Genomic DNA, 22037 nt, shown 5'->3' on the forward strand with positions numbered 1-22037 from the left:
AACAACAAGAACAACAAGATCAACAAGAACAACAAGAACAACAAGAACAACAAGAACAACGAGAACAACGAGAACAACGAGAACAACGAGAACAACGAGAACAACGAGAACAACGAGAACAACGAGAACAACGAGAACAACGAGAACAACGAGAGCAACAAGAACAACAAGAACAACAAGAACGACTAGAGCAACAAGAGCAACAAGAGCAACAAGAACAACAAGAACAACCAGAACAACAATAACAAGAACAACAAGAACAACAAGAACAACAAGAACAACCAGAACAACAATAACAAGAACAACAAGAACAACAAGAACAACAAGAACAACAAGAACAACAAGAACAACAAGAACAACAAGAACAACAAGAACAACAAGAACAACAAGAACAACAAGAACAACAAGAACAACAAGAAGAACAACAAGGACAACAAGAACAACAAGAACGACAAGAACAACAAGAACAACAAGAAGAACAACAAGAACAACAAGAAGAACAACGAGAACAACAACAAGAACAACAACAAGAACAACAACAACAAGAACAACAAGAACAACAAGATCAACAAGATCAACGAGAACAACAAGAACAACAAGAACAACAAGAACAACAAGAACAACAAGAACAACCAGAACAACCAGAACAACAATAACAAGAACAACAAGAACAACAAGAACAACAAGAACAACAAGAACAACAAGAACAACAAGAACAACAAGAACAACAAGAACAACAAGAACAACAAGAAGAACAACAAGGACAACAAGAACAACAAGAACGACAAGAACAACAAGAAGAACAACGAGAACAACAACAAGAAGAACAACGAGAACAACAACAAGAACAACAACAACAAGAACAACAGGAACAACAACAACAGGAACAACAACAACAACAAGAACGACAAGAACAACAACAACAACAACAACAAGAACAACAAGAACAACAAGAACAACAAGAACAACAAGAACAACGAGAACAACGAGAACAACGAGAACAACGAGAACAACGAGAACAACGAGAACAACGAGAACAACGAGAACATCGAGAACAACGAGAACAACGAGAACAACAAGAACAACAACGAGAACAACAAGAACAACAAGAACAACAAGAACAGCAATCACAACAAGAACAACAAGAACGACAAGAGCAACAAGAGCAACAAGAGCCACAAGAACAGCAAGACCAAAAATTGCAACAAGAACAACAAGAACAACAAGATCAACAAGAGCAACAAAAGCAACAAGAGCAACAAGAACAACAAGAACAACAAGAACAACAAGAACGACAAGAGCAACAAGAGCAACAAGAGCAACAAGAGCCACAAGAACAACAAAACCAAAAATTGCAACAAGAACAACAAGAACAACAAGAACAACAAGATCAACAAGATCAACAAGAACAACAAGAACAACAAGAACAACAAGAACAACAAGAACAACCAGAACAACAACAACAAGGACAACTAGAACAACAACAAGAACAACAACAAGAACAACATGAACAACAAAAGCAACAAGAACAACAAGAACAACAAGAACAACCAGAACAACCAGAACAACAAGAACAACAAGAACAACAAGAACAACAAGAACAACAACAACAACAACAACAACAACAACTACAACAAGAACAACAAGAACAACAAGAACAACAAGAACAACAAGAACAACAAGAACAACAAGAACAACAAGAACAACAAGAACTACAAGAACAACAAGAACAACAAGAACAACAAGAACAACAAGAACAACAAGAACAACAAGAACAACAAGAACAACAAGAACAACAAGAACAACAAGAACAACAAGAACAACAAGAACAACAAGATCAACAAGATCAACGAGAACAACATGAACAACAAGAACAACAAGAACAACAAGAACAACAAGAAGAACAACAAGAACAACAAGAACAACAAGAACGACAAGAACAACAAGAACAACAAGAAGAACAACAAGAACAACAAGAACAACAAGAAGAACAACAAGAACAACAACAAGAACAACAACAACAACAACTAGAACAACAAGAACAACAAGAACAACAAGAACAACCAGAACAACAAGAACAACAAGAACGACAAGAGCAACAAGAGCAACAAGAACAACAAGAACAACAACAAGAACAACAACAACAACAACTAGAACAACAAGAACAACAAGAACACCAAGAACAACAAGAACCACAACAACAACAAGGACAAGAACAACAACAAGGACAAGAACAACAAGAACAACAAGAACAACAAGAACAACAAGAACAACAAGAACAACAAGAACAACAAGAACGACAAGAGCAACAAGAGCAACAAGAGCAACAAGAGCCACAAGAACAACAAGACCAAAAATTGCAACAAGAACAACAAGAACAACAAGAACAACAAGATCAACAAGAGCAACAAGAGCAACAAGAGCCACAAGAACAACAAGACCAAAAATTGCAGCAAGAACAACAAGAACAACAAGATCAACAAGATCAACGTGAACAACAAGGACAACAAGAACAACAAGAACAACAAGAACAACAAGAACAACAAGAACAACAAGAACAACAAGAACAACAAGAACAACAAGAACAACAAGAACAACCAGAACAACAATAACAAGAACAACAAGAACAACAAGAACAACAAGAACAACAAGAACAACAAGAACAACAAGAACAACAAGAACAACAAGAACAACAAGAACAACAAGAACAACAAGAACAACAAGAACAACAAGAACAACAAGAACAACAAGAACAACAAGAACAACAAGAAAAACAAGAACAACAAGAACAACAAGAACAACAAGAACAACAAGAAGAACAACAAGAACAACAAGAACAACAAGAACGACAAGAACAACAAGAAGAACAACAAGAACAACAAGAACAACAAGAACAACAACAAGAACAACAACAAGAACAACAACAACAAGAACAACAAGAACAACAAGAACAACCAGAACAACAATAACAAGAAAAACAAGAACAACAAGAACAACAAGAACAACAAGAACAACAAGAACAACAAGAACAACAAGAACAACAAGAACAACAAGAACAACAACAAGAACAACAAGAACAACGAGAACAACGAGAACAACGAGAACAACGAGAACAACGAGAACAACGAGAACAACGAGAACAACAAGAAGAACAACGAGAACAACAAGAACAACAAGAACAACAAGAACAGCAAGAACAACAAGAACAAAAAGAACGACAAGAGCAACAAGAGCAACAAGAGCAACAAGAGCCACAAGAACAACAAGACCAAAAATTGCAACAAGAACAACAAGAACAACAAGAACAACAAGATCAACAAGATCAACAAGATCAACAAGAGCAACAAGAACAACAAGAACAACAAGAACAACAAGAACAACAAGGACAACAACAAGAACAACAAGAACAACAAGAACAACAACAAGAACAACAACAAGAACAACAACAACAACAACAAGAACAACAAGAACAACAAAAACAAGAACAACAAGAACAACAACAAGAACAACAAGAGCAGCAAGAACAACAAGAGCAACAAGAGCAACAAGAACAACAAGATCAACAAGAACAACAAGCACAACAAGAACAACAAGGTCAACAACAACAAGAACAACAAGGACAACAACAACAACAAGAACAACAAGAACAACAAGAACAACACGAACAACAAGAAGAACAACAACAACAACAACAAGAACAACAACAACAACAACTAGAACAACAAGAACAACAAGAACACCAAGAACAACAAGATCTACAACAACAACAAGGACAAGAACAACAACTACAACAAGAACAACAAGAACAACAAGAACAACAAGAACAACAAGAACAACAAGAACAACAAGAACAACAAGAACAACAAGAACAACAAGAACAACAAGAACAACAAGAACAACAAGAACAACAAGAACAACAAGAACAACAAGAACGACAAGAACAACAAGAACAACAAGAACAACAAGAACAACAAGAACGACAAGAGCAACAAGAGCAACAAGAGCAACAAGAGCCACAAGAACAACTGACCAAAAATTGCAACAAGAACAACAAGAACAACAAGAACAACGAGATCAACAAGATCAACAAGAACAACAAGAACAACCAGAACAACAAGATCAACAAAAACAACAAGAACAACAAGAACAACAAGATCAACAAGAACAAGAACAACAAGAACACCAAGGACAACAAGGACAACAAGGACAACAACAATAACAACAACAAGAACAACAAGAACAACAAGAACAACGAGAACAACGAGAACAACGAGAACAACGAGAACAACGAGAACAACGAGAACAACCAGAATAACAAGAACAACAAGAACAACAAGAACAACCAGAACAACAAGAACAACCAGAACAGCAAGAAGAACCAGAACAGCAAGAAGAACAACAAGAACAACAAGAACAACAAGAACAACAAGAGCAACAAAAGCAACAAGAGCAACAAGAACAACAAGAACAACAAGAACAAGAACAGCAAGAACAACAACAGCAAGAACAACATGAACAACAACAACAAGAACAACAACAACAAGGTCAACAGGAACAACAACAACAACAGGAACAACAACAACAACAAGAACGACAAGAACAACAACAACAACAACAACAACAAGAACAACAAGAACAACAAGAACAACGAGAACAACGAGAACAACGAGAACAACGAGAACAACGAGAACAACGAGAACAACGAGAACAACGAGAACAACGAGAACAACGAGAACAACAAGAACAACAACGAGAACAACAAGAACAACAAGAACAACAAGACCAGCAAGAACAACAAGAACAACAAGAACGACAAGAGCAACAAGAGCAACAAGAGCAACAAGAGCCACAAGAACAACAAGACCAAAAATTGCAACAAGAACAACAAGAACAACGAGAACAACAAGATCAACAAGAGCAACAAAAGCAACAAGAGCAACAAGAACAACAAGAACAACAAGAACAACAAGAACAACAAGAACAACAAGAACGACAAGAGCAACAAGAGCAACAAGAGCAACAAGAGCCACAAGAACAACAAGACCAAAAATTGCAACAAGAACAACAAGAACAACAAGAACAACAAGATCAACAAGGACAACAAGAACAACAAGAACAACAAGAACAACAAGATCAACAAGAACAACGAGAACTACAACAACAACAAGGACAACAACAACAACTACAACAACTACAACAAGAACAGCAACAACAAGAACAACAAGAACAACAAGAACAACAAGAACAACAAGAACAACAAGAACAACAAGAACAACAACAACAAGATCAACAAAAACAACAAGAACAACAAGAGCAACAACAACAACAGGAACAACAACAACAACAACAAGAACGACAAGGACAACAAGAACAACAAGAACAACAAGAACAACAAGAACAACAAGAACAACAAGAACAACAAGAACAACAAGAACAACAAGAACAACAAGAACAACAAGAACAACAAGAACAACAAGAACAACAAGAACAACAAGAACAACAAGAACAACAAGAACAACAAGAACAACAAGAAGAACAACAAGAACAACAAGAACAACAAGATCGACAAGAACAACAAGAACAACAAGAAGAACAACAAGAACAACAAGAACAACAAGAACAACAACAAGAACAACAAGAAGAACAACAAGAACAACAACAACAACTAGAACAACAAGAACAACAAGAACAACAAGAACACCAAGAACAACAAGAACAACAAGAACAACAAGATCAACAAGATCAACAAAAACAACAAGAACAACAAGAACAACAAGAACAACAAGAACAAGAACAGCAAGAACAACAACAGCAAGAACAGCATGAACAACAACAATAAGAACAACAGGAACAACAAGAACCACAACGACAAGAACAACAACAACAAGAACAACAACAAGAACAACAAGTGCAACAAGAACAACAAGAGCAACAAGAGCAACAAGAACAACAAGAACAACAAGAAGAACAACAAGAACAACAAGAACAACAAGATCGACAAGAACAACAAGAACAACAAGAAGAACAACAAGAACAACAAGAACAACAAGAAGAACAACAAGAACAACAAGAACAACAAGATCGACAAGAACAACAAGAACAACAACAAGAACAACAAGAACAACAAGATCAACAAGAACAACAAGAACAACAAGAACAACAAGAACAACAACAACAAGAACAACAGGAACAACAACAACAACAGGAACAACAACAACAACAAGAACGACAAGAACAACAACAACAACAACAACAACAACAACAAGAACAACAAGAACAACAAGAACAACAAGAACAACGAGAACAACGAGAACAACGACAACAACGAGAACAACGAGAACAACGAGAACAACGAGAACAACGAGAACAACGAGAACAACGAGAACAACGAGAACAACGAGAACAACAAGAACAACAACGAGAACAACAAGAACAACAAGAACAACAAGACCAGCAAGAACAACAAGAACAACAAGAACGACAAGAGCAACAAGAGCAACAAGAGCAACAAGAGCCACAAGAACAACAAGACCAAAAATTGCAACAAGAACAACAAGAACAACAAGAACAACAAGATCAACAAGAGCAACAAAAGCAACAAGAGCAACAAGAACAACAAGAACAACAAGAACAACAAGAACAACAAGAACAACAAGAACGACAAGAGCAACAAGAGCAACAAGAGCAACAAGAGCCACAAGAACAACAAGACCAAAAATTGCAACAAGAACAACAAGAACAACAAGAACAACAAGATCAACAAGATCAACAAGAACAACAAGAACAACAAGATCAACAAGAACAACAAGATCAACAAGAACAACGAGAACTACAACAACAACAAGGACAACAACAACAACTACAACAACTACAACAAGAACAGCAACAACAAGAACAACAAGAACAACAAGAACAACAAGAACAACAAGAACAACAAGAACAACAAGAACAACAAGAACAACAAGAACAACAAGAACAACAACAACAACAACAACAACAACAAGAACAACAAGAACAACAAGGACAACAAGAACAACAAGAACAACAAGAACAACAAGAACAACAAGAACAACAAGAACAACAAGAACAACAAGAACAACAAGAACAACAAGAACAACAAGAACAACAAGAACAACAAGAACAACAAGAACAACAAGAACAACAAGAACAACTAGAACAACAAGAACAACAAGAACAACAACAACAACTAGAACAACAAGAACAACAAGAAGAACAACAAGAACAACAAGAACAACAAGATCGACAAGAACAACAAGAACAACAAGAAGAACAACAAGAACAACAAGAACAACAAGAACAACAACAAGAACAACAAGAAGAACAACAAGAACAACAACAAGAACAACAACAACAACAACTAGAACAACAAGAACAACAAGAACACCAAGAACAACAAGAACAACAAGAACAACAACAACAACAAGAACAACAAGAACAACAAGAACAACACGAACAACAAGAAGAACAACAACAACAACAACAAGAACAACAACAACAACAACTAGAACAACAAGAACAACAAGAACACCAAGAACAACAAGATCTACAACAACAACAAGGACAAGAACAACAACTACAACAAGAACAACAAGAACAACAAGAACAACAAGAACAACAAGAACAACAAGAACAACAAGAACAACAAGAACAACAAGAACAACAAGAACAACAAGAACAACAAGAACAACAAGAACAACAAGAACAACAAGAACAACAAGAACGACAAGAACAACAAGAACAACAAGAACAACAAGAACAACAAGAACGACAAGAGCAACAAGAGCAACAAGAGCAACAAGAGCCACAAGAACAACTGACCAAAAATTGCAACAAGAACAACAAGAACAACAAGAACAACGAGATCAACAAGATCAACAAGAACAACAAGAACAACCAGAACAACAAGATCAACAAAAACAACAAGAACAACAAGAACAACAAGATCAACAAGAACAAGAACAACAAGAACACCAAGGACAACAAGGACAACAAGGACAACAACAATAACAACAACAAGAACAACAAGAACAACAAGAACAACAAGAACAACAAGAACAACAAGAACAACAAGAACAACAAGAACAACAAGAACAACAAGAACAACAAGAACAACAAGAAGAACAACAAGAACAACAAGAACAACAAGATCGACAAGAACAACAAGAACAACAAGAAGAACAACAAGAACAACAAGAACAACAAGAACAACAACAAGAACAACAAGAAGAACAACAAGAACAACAACAACAACTAGAACAACAAGAACAACAAGAACAACAAGAACACCAAGAACAACAAGAACAACAAGAACAACAAGATCAACAAGATCAACAAAAACAACAAGAACAACAAGAACAACAAGAACAACAAGAACAAGAACAGCAAGAACAACAACAGCAAGAACAGCATGAACAACAACAATAAGAACAACAGGAACAACAAGAACCACAACGACAAGAACAACAACAACAAGAACAACAAAAACAAGAACAACAAGAACAACAACAAGAACAACAAGTGCAACAAGAACAACAAGAGCAACAAGAGCAACAAGAACAACAAGAACAACAAGAAGAACAACAAGAACAACAAGAACAACAAGATCGACAAGAACAACAAGAACAACAAGAAGAACAACAAGAACAACAAGAACAACAAGAAGAACAACAAGAACAACAAGAACAACAAGATCGACAAGAACAACAAGAACAACAACAAGAACAACAAGAACAACAAGATCAACAAGAACAACAAGAACAACAAGAACAACAAGAACAACAACAACAAGAACAACAGGAACAACAACAACAACAGGAACAACAACAACAACAAGAACGACAAGAACAACAACAACAACAACAACAACAACAACAAGAACAACAAGAACAACAAGAACAACAAGAACAACGAGAACAACGAGAACAACGACAACAACGAGAACAACGAGAACAACGAGAACAACGAGAACAACGAGAACAACGAGAACAACGAGAACAACGAGAACAACAAGAACAACAACGAGAACAACAAGAACAACAAGAACAACAAGACCAGCAAGAACAACAAGAACAACAAGAACGACAAGAGCAACAAGAGCAACAAGAGCAACAAGAGCCACAAGAACAACAAGACCAAAAATTGCAACAAGAACAACAAGAACAACAAGAACAACAAGATCAACAAGAGCAACAAAAGCAACAAGAGCAACAAGAACAACAAGAACAACAAGAACAACAAGAACAACAAGAACAACAAGAACGACAAGAGCAACAAGAGCAACAAGAGCAACAAGAGCCACAAGAACAACAAGACCAAAAATTGCAACAAGAACAACAAGAACAACAAGAACAACAAGATCAACAAGATCAACAAGAACAACAAGAACAACAAGATCAACAAGAACAACAAGATCAACAAGAACAACGAGAACTACAACAACAACAAGGACAACAACAACAACTACAACAACTACAACAAGAACAGCAACAACAAGAACAACAAGAACAACAAGAACAACAAGAACAACAAGAACAACAAGAACAACAAGAACAACAAGAACAACAAGAACAACAAGAACAACAAGAACAACAAGAACAACAACAACAACAACAACAACAACAAGAACAACAAGAACAACAAGGACAACAAGAACAACAAGAACAACAAGAACAACAAGAACAACAAGAACAACAAGAACAACAAGAACAACAAGAACAACAAGAACAACAAGAACAACAAGAACAACAAGAACAACAAGAACAACAAGAACAACAAGAACAACAAGAACAACAAGAACAACAAGAACAACTAGAACAACAAGAACAACAAGAACAACAACAACAACTAGAACAACAAGAACAACAAGAAGAACAACAAGAACAACAAGAACAACAAGATCGACAAGAACAACAAGAACAACAAGAAGAACAACAAGAACAACAAGAACAACAAGAACAACAACAAGAACAACAAGAAGAACAACAAGAACAACAACAAGAACAACAACAACAACAACTAGAACAACAAGAACAACAAGAACACCAAGAACAACAAGAACAACAAGAACAACAAGATCAACAAGATCAACAAAAACAACAAGAACAACAAGAACAACAAGAACAAGAACAGCAAGAACAACAACAGCAAGAACAGCATGAACAACAACAATAAGAACAACAGGAACAACAACAACAACAGGAACAACAAGAACCACAACGACAAGAACAACAACAACAAGAACAACAAAAACAAGAACAACAAGAACAACAACAAGAACAACAAGTGCAACAAGAACAACAAGAGCAACAAGAGCAACAAGAGCAACAAGAACAACAAGAACAACAAGAAGAACAACAAGAACAACAAGAACAACAAGATCGACAAGAACAACAAGAACAACAAGAAGAACAACAAGAACAACAAGAACAACAAGAAGAACAACAAGAACAACAAGAACAACAAGATCGACAAGAACAACAAGAACAACAACAAGAACAACAAGAACAACAAGATCAACAAGAACAACAAGAACAACAAGAACAACAAGGACAACAAGGACAACAACAATAACAACAACAAGAACAACAAGAACAACAACAACAACGAGAACAACGAGAACAACGAGAACAACGAGAACAAGGAGAACAACGAGAACAACGAGAACAACAAGAACAACCAGAACAACAAGAACAACCAGAACAGCAAGAAGAACAACAAGAACAACAAGAACAACAAGATCAACAAAAACAACAAGAACAACAAGAACAACAAGAACAACAAGAACAACAAGAACAACGAGAACAACGAGAAAAACGAGAACAACGAGAACAACGAGAACAACGAGAACAACGAGAACAACGAGAACAACGAGAACAACGAGAACAACAAGATCAACAAGATCAACAAGAACAACAAAAACAAGAACAACAAGAGCAACAAGAACAACAAGAGCAACAAGAGCAACAAGAACAACAAGATCAACAGGAACAACAAGGACAACAACAACAAGAACAACAAGGACAACAACAACAACAAGAACAACAAGAACAACAAGAGCAACAAGAACAACAAGATCAACAAGAACAACAAGGACAACAACAACAAGAACAACAAGAACAACAAGAATACCAAGAACAACAAGAACTACAACAACAACAAGGACAAGAACAACAACTACAACAAGAACAACAAGAACAACAAGAACAACAAGAACAACAAGAACAACAAGAACAACAAGAACAACAAGAACAACAAGAACAACAAGAACAACAAGAACAACAAGAACAACAAGAACAACAAGAACAACGAGAACAACGAGAACAACGAGAACAACGAGAACAACGAGAACAACGAGAACAACGAGAACAACGAGAACATCGAGAACAACGAGAACAACGAGAACAACAAGAACAACAACGAGAACAACAAGAACAACAAGAACAACAAGAACAGCAATCACAACAAGAACAACAAGAACGACAAGAGCAACAAGAGCAACAAGAGCAACAAGAGCCACAAGAACAGCAAGACCAAAAATTGCAACAAGAACAACAAGAACAACAAGATCAACAAGAGCAACAAAAGCAACAAGAGCAACAAGAACAACAAGAACAACAAGAACAACAAGAACGACAAGAGCAACAAGAGCAACAAGAGCAACAAGAGCCACAAGAACAACAAAACCAAAAATTGCAACAAGAACAACAAGAACAACAAGAACAACAAGATCAACAAGATCAACAAGAACAACAAGAACAACAAGAACAACAAGAACAACAAGAACAACCAGAACAACAACAACAAGGACAACTAGAACAACAACAAGAACAACAACAAGAACAACATGAACAACAAAAGCAACAAGAACAACAAGAACAACAAGAACAACCAGAACAACCAGAACAACAAGAACAACAAGAACAACAAGAACAACAAGGACAACAACAACAACAACAACAACAACAACAACAACTACAACAAGAACAACAAGAACAACAAGAACAACAAGAACAACAAGAACAACAAGAACAACAAGAACAACAAGAACAACAAGAACTACAAGAACAACAAGAACAACAAGAACAACAAGAACAACAAGAACAACAAGAACAACAAGAACAACAAGAACAACAAGAACAACAAGAACAACAAGAACAACAAGAACAACAAGATCAACAAGATCAACGAGAACAACATGAACAACAAGAACAACAAGAACAACAAGAACAACAAGAAGAACAACAAGAACAACAAGAACAACAAGAACGACAAGAACAACAAGAACAACAAGAAGAACAACAAGAACAACAAGAACAACAAGAAGAACAACAAGAACAACAACAAGAACAACAACAACAACAACTAGAACAACAAGAACAACAAGAACAACAAGAACAACCAGAACAACAAGAACAACAAGAACGACAAGAGCAACAAGAGCAACAAGAACAACAAGAACAACAACAAGAACAACAACAACAACAACTAGAACAACAAGAACAACAAGAACACCAAGAACAACAAGAACCACAACAACAACAAGGACAAGAACAACAACTGCAACAAGAACAACAAGAACAACAAGAACAACAAGAACAACAAGAACAACAAGAACAACAAGAACAACAAGAACGACAAGAGCAACAAGAGCAACAAGAGCAACAAGAGCCACAAGAACAACAAGACCAAAAATTGCAACAAGAACAACAAGAACAACAAGAACAACAAGATCAACAAGATCAACAAGATCAACAAGAACAACAAGAACAACAAGAACAACAAGAACAACAAGAACAACAAGAACAACAAGGACAACAAGGACAACAACAATAACAACAAGATCAACAAGATCAACAAGAACAACAAGAACAACAAGAACAACAAGAACAACAAGAACAACAAGGACAACAAGGACAACAACAATAACAACAACAAGAACAACAAGAACAACGAGAACAACGAGAACAACGAGAACAACGAGAACAACGAGAACAACGAGAACAACGAGAACAACGAGAACAACGAGAACAACGAGAACAACGAGAACAACAAGAACAACAAGAACAACCAGAACAACAAGAACAACCAGAACAGCAAGAAGATCAACAAGAACAACAAGAACAACAAGAACAAGAAGATCAACAAAAACAACAAGAACAACAAGAGCAACAAAAGCAACAAGAGCAACAAGAACAACAAGAACAACAAGAACAACAAGAACGACAAGAGCAACAAGAGCAACAAGAGCAACAAGAGCCACAAGAACAACAAAACCAAAAATTGCAACAAGAACAACAAGAACAACAAGAACAACAAGATCAACAAGAGCAACAAGAGCAACAAGAGCCACAAGAACAACAAGACCAAAAATTGCAGCAAGAACAACAAGAACAACAAGATCAACAAGATCAACGTGAACAACAAGGACAACAAGAACAACAAGAACAACAAGAACAACAAGAACAACAAGAACAACCAGAACAACAATAACAAGAACAACAAGAACAACAAGAACAACAAGAACAACAAGAACAACAAGAACAACAAGAACAACAAGAACAACAAGAACAACAAGAACAACAAGAACAACAAGAACAACAAGAACAACAAGAACAACAAGAACAACAAGAACAACAAGAACAACAAGAACAACAAGAACAACAAGAACAACAAGAACAACAAGAAAAACAAGAACAACAAGAACAACAAGAACAACAAGAACAACAAGAAGAACAACAAGAACAACAAGAACAACAAGAACGACAAGAACAACAAGAAGAACAACAAGAACAACAAGAACAACAAGAACAACAACAAGAACAACAACAAGAACAACAACAACAACAACAAGAACAACAAGAACAACCAGAACAACAATAACAAGAAAAACAAGAACAACAAGAACAACAAGAACAACAAGAACAACAAGAACAACAAGAACAACAACAAGAACAACAAGAACAACGAGAACAACGAGAACAACGAGAACAACGAGAACAACGAGAACAACGAGAACAACGAGAACAACAAGAAGAACAACGAGAACAACAAGAACAACAAGAACAACAAGAACAGCAAGAACAACAAGAACAAAAAGAACGACAAGAGCAACAAGAGCAACAAGAGCAACAAGAGCCACAAGAACAACAAGACCAAAAATTGCAACAAGAACAACAAGAACAACAAGAACAACAAGATCAACGAGATCAACAAGATCAACAAGAGCAACAAGAACAACAAGAACAACAAGAACAACAAGAACAACAAGGACAACAACAAGAACAACAAGAACAACAAGAACAACAACAAGAACAACAACAAGAACAACAACAAGAACAACAACAACAACAACAAGAACAACAAGAACAACCAGAACAACAATAACAAGAAAAACAAGAACAACAAGAACAACAAGAACAACAAGAACAACAAAAACAAGAACAACAAGAACAACAACAAGAACAACAAGAGCAGCAAGAACAACAAGAGCAACAAGAGCAACAAGAACAACAAGCACAACAAGAACAACAAGGTCAACAACAACAAGAACAACAAGAACAACAAGAACAACAAGAACAACAAGAACAACAAGAACAACAAGAACAACAAGAACAACAAGAACAACAAGAACAACAAGAACGACAAGAACAACAAGAACGACAAGAGCAACAAGAGCAACAAGAGCAACAAGAGCCACAAGAACAACTGACCAAAAATTGCAACAAGAACAACAAGAACAACAAGAACAACGAGATCAACAAGATCAACAAGAACAACAAGAACAACCAGAACAACAAGATCAACAAAAACAACAAGAACAACAAGAACAACAAGATCAACAAGAACAACAAAAACAAGAACAACAAGAGCAACAAGAACAACAAGAGCAACAAGAGCAACAAGAACAACAAGATCAACAGGAACAACAAGGACAACAACAACAAGAACAACAAGGACAACAACAACAACAAGAACAACAAGAACAACAAGAGCAACAAGAACAACAAGATCAACAAGAACAACAAGGACAACAACAACAAGAACAACAAGAACAACAAGAATACCAAGAACAACAAGAACTACAACAACAACAAGGACAAGAACAACAACTACAACAAGAACAACAAGAACAACAAGAACAACAAGAACAACAAGAACAACAAGAACAACAAGAACAACAAGAACAACAACAACAAGAACAACAACAACAAGGTCAACAGGAACAACAACAACAACAGGAACAACAACAACAACAAGAACGACAAGAACAACAACAACAACAACAACAACAAGAACAACAAGAACAACAAGAACAACGAGAACAACGAGAACAACGAGAACAACGAGAACAACGAGAACAACGAGAACAACGAGAACAACGAGAACAACGAGAACAACGAGAACAACAAGAACAACAACGAGAACAACAAGAACAACAAGAACAACAAGACCAGCAAGAACAACAAGAACAACAAGAACGACAAGAGCAACAAGAGCAACAAGAGCAACAAGAGCCACAAGAACAACAAGACCAAAAATTGCAACAAGAACAACAAGAACAACGAGAACAACAAGATCAACAAGAGCAACAAAAGCAACAAGAGCAACAAGAACAACAAGAACAACAAGAACAACAAGAACAACAAGAACAACAAGAACGACAAGAGCAACAAGAGCAACAAGAGCAACAAGAGCCACAAGAACAACAAGACCAAAAATTGCAACAAGAACAACAAGAACAACAAGAACAACAAGATCAACAAGATCAACAAGGACAACAAGAACAACAAGAACAACAAGAACAACAAGATCAACAAGAACAACGAGAACTACAACAACAACAAGGACAACAACAACAACTACAACAACTACAACAAGAACAGCAACAACAAGAAGAACAAGAACAACAAGAACAACAAGAACAACAAGAACAACAAGAACAACAAGAACAACAACAACAAGATCAACAAAAACAACAAGAACAACAAGAGCAACAACAACAACAGGAACAACAACAACAACAACAAGAACGACAAGGACAACAAGAACAACAAGAACAACAAGAACAACAAGAACAACAAGAACAACAAGAACAACAAGAACAACAAGAACAACAAGAACAACAAGAACAACAAGAACAACAAGAACAACAAGAACAACAAGAACAACAAGAACAACAAGAACAACAAGAACAACAAGAACAACAAGAACAACAAGAACAACAAGAAGAACAACAAGAACAACAAGAACAACAAGATCGACAAGAACAACAAGAACAACAAGAAGAACAACAAGAACAACAAGAACAACAAGAACAACAACAAGAACAACAAGAAGAACAACAAGAACAACAACAACAACTAGAACAACAAGAACAACAAGAACAACAAGAACACCAAGAACAACAAGAACAACAAGAACAACAAGATCAACAAGATCAACAAAAACAACAAGAACAACAAGAACAACAAGAACAACAAGAACAAGAACAGCAAGAACAACAACAGCAAGAACAGCATGAACAACAACAATAAGAACAACAGGAACAACAAGAACCACAACGACAAGAACAACAACAACAAGAACAACAAAAACAAGAACAACAAGAACAACAACAAGAACAACAAGTGCAACAAGAACAACAAGAGCAACAAGAACAACAAGAACAACAAGAAGAACAACAAGAACAACAAGAACAACAAGATCGACAAGAACAACAAGAACAACAAGAAGAACAACAAGAACAACAAGAACAACAAGAAGAACAACAAGAACAACAAGAACAACAAGATCGACAAGAACAACAAGAACAACAACAAGAACAACAAGAACAACAAGATCAACAAGAACAACAAGAACAACAAGAACAACAAGAACAACAACAACAAGAACAACAGGAACAACAACAACAACAGGAACAACAACAACAACAAGAACGACAAGAACAACAACAACAACAACAACAACAACAACAACAACAAGAACAACAAGAACAACAAGAACAACAAGAACAACGAGAACAACGAGAACAACGACAACAACGAGAACAACGAGAACAACGAGAACAACGAGAACAACGAGAACAACGAGAACAACGAGAACAACGAGAACAACGAGAACAACAAGAACAACAACGAGAACAACAAGAACAACAAGAACAACAAGACCAGCAAGAACAACAAGAACAACAAGAACGACAAGAGCAACAAGAGCAACAAGAGCAACAAGAGCCACAAGAACAACAAGACCAAAAATTGCAACAAGAACAACAAGAACAACAAGAACAACAAGATCAACAAGAGCAACAAAAGCAACAAGAGCAACAAGAACAACAAGAACAACAAGAACAACAAGAACAACAAGAACAACAAGAACGACAAGAGCAACAAGAGCAACAAGAGCAACAAGAGCCACAAGAACAACAAGACCAAAAATTGCAACAAGAACAACAAGAACAACAAGAACAACAAGATCAACAAGATCAACAAGAACAACAAGAACAACAAGATCAACAAGAACAACAAGATCAACAAGAACAACGAGAACTACAACAACAACAAGGACAACAACAACAACTACAACAACTACAACAAGAACAGCAACAACAAGAACAACAAGAACAACAAGAACAACAAGAACAACAAGAACAACAAGAACAACAAGAACAACAAGAACAACAAGAACAACAACAACAACAACAACAACAACAAGAACAACAAGAACAACAAGGACAACAAGAACAACAAGAACAACAAGAACAACAAGAACAACAAGAACAACAAGAACAACAAGAACAACAAGAACAACAAGAACAACAAGAACAACAAGAACAACAAGAACAACAAGAACAACAAGAACAACAAGAACAACAAGAACAACAAGAACAACAAGAACAACAAGAACAACAAGAACAACAAGAACAACAACAACAACTAGAACAACAAGAACAACAAGAACAACAACAACAACTAGAACAACAAGAACAACAAGAAGAACAACAAGAACAACAAGAACAACAAGATCGACAAGAACAACAAGAACAACAAGAAGAACAACAAGAACAACAAGAACAACAAGAACAACAAGAACAACAACAAGAACAACAAGAAGAACAACAAGAACAACAACAAGAACAACAACAACAACAACTAGAACAACAAGAACAACAAGAACACCAAGAACAACAAGAACAACAAGAACAACAAGATCAACAAGATCAACAAAAACAACAAGAACAACAAGAACAACAAGAACAAGAACAGCAAGAACAACAACAGCAAGAACAGCATGAACAACAACAATAAGAACAACAGGAACAACAACAACAACAGGAACAACAAGAACCACAACGACAAGAACAACAACAACAAGAACAACAAAAACAAGAACAACAAGAACAACAACAAGAACAACAAGTGCAACAAGAACAACAAGAGCAACAAGAGCAACAAGAGCAACAAGAACAACAAGAACAACAAGAAGAACAACAAGAACAACAAGAACAACAAGATCGACAAGAACAACAAGAACAACAAGAAGAACAACAAGAACAACAAGAACAACAAGAAGAACAACAAGAACAACAAGAACAACAAGATCGACAAGAACAACAAGAACAACAACAAGAACAACAAGAACAACAAGATCAACAAGAACAACAAGAACAACAAGAACAACAAGGACAACAAGGACAACAACAATAACAACAACAAGAACAACAAGAACAACAAGAACAACGAGAACAACGAGAACAACGAGTACAACGAGAACAAGGAGAACAACGAGAACAACGAGAACAACAAGAACAACCAGAACAACAAGAACAACCAGAACAGCAAGAAGAACAACAAGAACAACAAGAACAACAAGATCAACAAAAACAACAAGAACAACAAGAACAACAAGAACAACAAGAACAACAAGAACAACGAGAACAACGAGAAAAACGAGAACAACGAGAACAACGAGAACAACGAGAACAACGAGAACAACGAGAACAACGAGAACAACGAGAACAACAAGATCAACAAGATCAACAAGAACAACAAAAACAAGAACAACAAGAGCAACAAGAACAACAAGAGCAACAAGAGCAACAAGAACAACAAGATCAACAGGAACAACAAGGACAACAACAACAAGAACAACAAGGACAACAACAACAACAAGAACAACAAGAACAACAAGAGCAACAAGAACAACAAGATCAACAAGAACAACAAGGACAACAACAACAAGAACAACAAGAACAACAAGAATACCAAGAACAACAAGAACTACAACAACAACAAGGACAAGAACAACAACTACAACAAGAACAACAAGAACAACAAGAACAACAAGAACAACAAGAACAACAAGAACAACAAGAACAACAAGAACAACAAGAACAACAAGAACAACAAGAACAACAAGAACAACAAGAACAACAAGAACAACAAGATCAACAAGAACAACAAGAACAACAAGAACAACAAGAGCAACAAGAACAACAAGAACAACAAGAACAACAAGAACAACAAGATCAACAAGATCAACGAGAACAACAAGAACAACAAGAACAACAAGAACAACCAGAACAACAAGAACAACAAGAACAACAAGATCAACAAGAACAACAAGAACAACAAGAACAACAAGAACAACAATAACAACAAGAACAACAAGAACAACAAGAACAACAAGAACAACAAGAACAACAAGAACAACCGGAACAACAAGAACAACCAGAACAACAAGATCAACAAAAACAACAAGAACAACAAGAACAACAAGATCAACAAGAACAACAAGAACAACAAGAACAACGAGAACAACGAGAACAACGAGAACAACGAGAACAACGAGAACAACGAGAACAACGAGAACAACAAGAACAACAAGAACAACAAGAGCAACAAGAACAACAAGAACAACAAGAACAACAAGAACAACCAGAACAACAATAACAAGAACAACAAGAACAACAAGAACAACAAGAACAACCAGAACAACAAGAACAACAAGAACAACAAGAACAACAAGAACAAAAAGAACAACAAGAACAACAAGAAGAACAACAAGGACAACAAGAACAACAAGAACGACAAGAACAACAAGAACAACAAGAACAACAAGAACAACAAGAAGAACAACGAGAACAACAACAAGAACAACAACAACAAGAACAACAAGAACAACAAGATCAACAAGATCAACGAGAACAACAAGAACAACAAGAACAACAAGAACAACAAGAACAACAAGAACAACAAGAACAACAAGAACAACAAGAACAACAAGAACAACAAGAACAACAAGAACAACCAGAACAACAATAACAAGAACAACAAGAACAACAAGAACAACAAGAACAACAAGAACAACAAGAACAACAAGAACAACAAGAACAACAAGAACAACAAGAACAACAAGAACAACAAGAACAACAAGAACAACAAGAACAACAAGAACAACAAGAACAACAAGAACAACAAGAACAACAAGAACAACAAGAAGAACAACAAGGACAACAAGAACAACAAGAACAACAAGAAGAACAACAAGAACAACAAGAAGAACAACGAGAACAACAACAAGAACAACAACAACAAGAACAACAGGAACAACAACAACAACAGGAACAACAACAACAACAAGAACGACAAGAACAACAACAACAACAACAACAAGAACAACAAGAACAACAAGAACAACAAGAACAACGAGAACAACGACAACAACGGGAACAACGAGAACAACGAGAACAACGAGAACAACGAGAACATCGAGAACAACGAGAACAACGAGAACAACAAGAACAACAACGAGAACAACAAGATCAACAAGAACAACAAGAACAGCAAGAACAACAAGAACAACAAGGACGACAAGAGCAACAAGAGCAACAAGAGCCACAAGAACAGCAAGACCAAAAATTGCAACAAGAACAACAAGAACAACAAGATCAACAAGAGCAACAAAAGCAACAAGAGCAACAAGAACAACAAGAACAACAATAACAACAAGAACGACAAGAGCAACAAGAGCAACAAGAGCAACAAGAGCCACAAGAACAACAAGACCAAAAATTGCAACAAGAACAACAAGAACAACAAGAACAACAAGATCAACAAGATCAACAAGAACAACAAGAACAACAAGAACAACAAGAACAACAAGAACAACCAGAACAACAACAACAAGGACAACTAGAACAACAACAAGAACAACAACAAGAACAACATGAACAACAAAAACAACAAGAACAACAAGAACAACAAGAACAACAAGAACAACAAGAACAACAAGAACAACCAGAACAACAAGAACAACAAGAACAACAAGAACAACAAGGACAACAACAACAACAACAACAACAAGAACAACAAGAACAACCGGAACGACAAGAACGACAAGCACATCCAGAACAACAACAACAAGAACTACAAGGACAACAACAACAACAACAACAACAGGAACAACATGAACAGTAAGAACAACAAGAACAACAACAACAAGATCAACAAGAACAACCGGAACAACAAGAACAACAAGAACGACAAGAACAACCAGAACAACAAGATCAACAAAAACAACAAGAACAACAAGAGCAACAAAAACAACAAGATCATCAAGAACAACGAGAACTACAACAACAACAAGGACAACAACAACAACTACAACAAGAACAGCAAGAACAACAACAACAACAACAACAAGAACAACAAGAACAACAAGAACAACAAGAACAACAAGAACAACGAGAACAACAAGAACAACAAGAACAACAAGAACAACAAGAACAACAAGAACAACAACAACAACAAGAACAACAAGAACAACAAGAACAACAAGAACGACAAGAGCAACAAGAGCAACAAGAGCAACAAGAGCCACAAGAACAACAAGAAGAACAACAAGGACAACAAGAACAACAAGAACGACAAGAACAACAAGAACAACAAGAAGAACAACAAGAACAACAAGAAGAACAACGAGAACAACAACAAGAACAACAACAAGAACAACAACAACAA

Source organism: Megalopta genalis, unplaced genomic scaffold (genome assembly GCF_051020955.1).
Source record: "Megalopta genalis isolate 19385.01 unplaced genomic scaffold, iyMegGena1_principal scaffold0029, whole genome shotgun sequence".
NCBI classification, from domain to species: domain Eukaryota; kingdom Metazoa; phylum Arthropoda; class Insecta; order Hymenoptera; family Halictidae; genus Megalopta; species Megalopta genalis.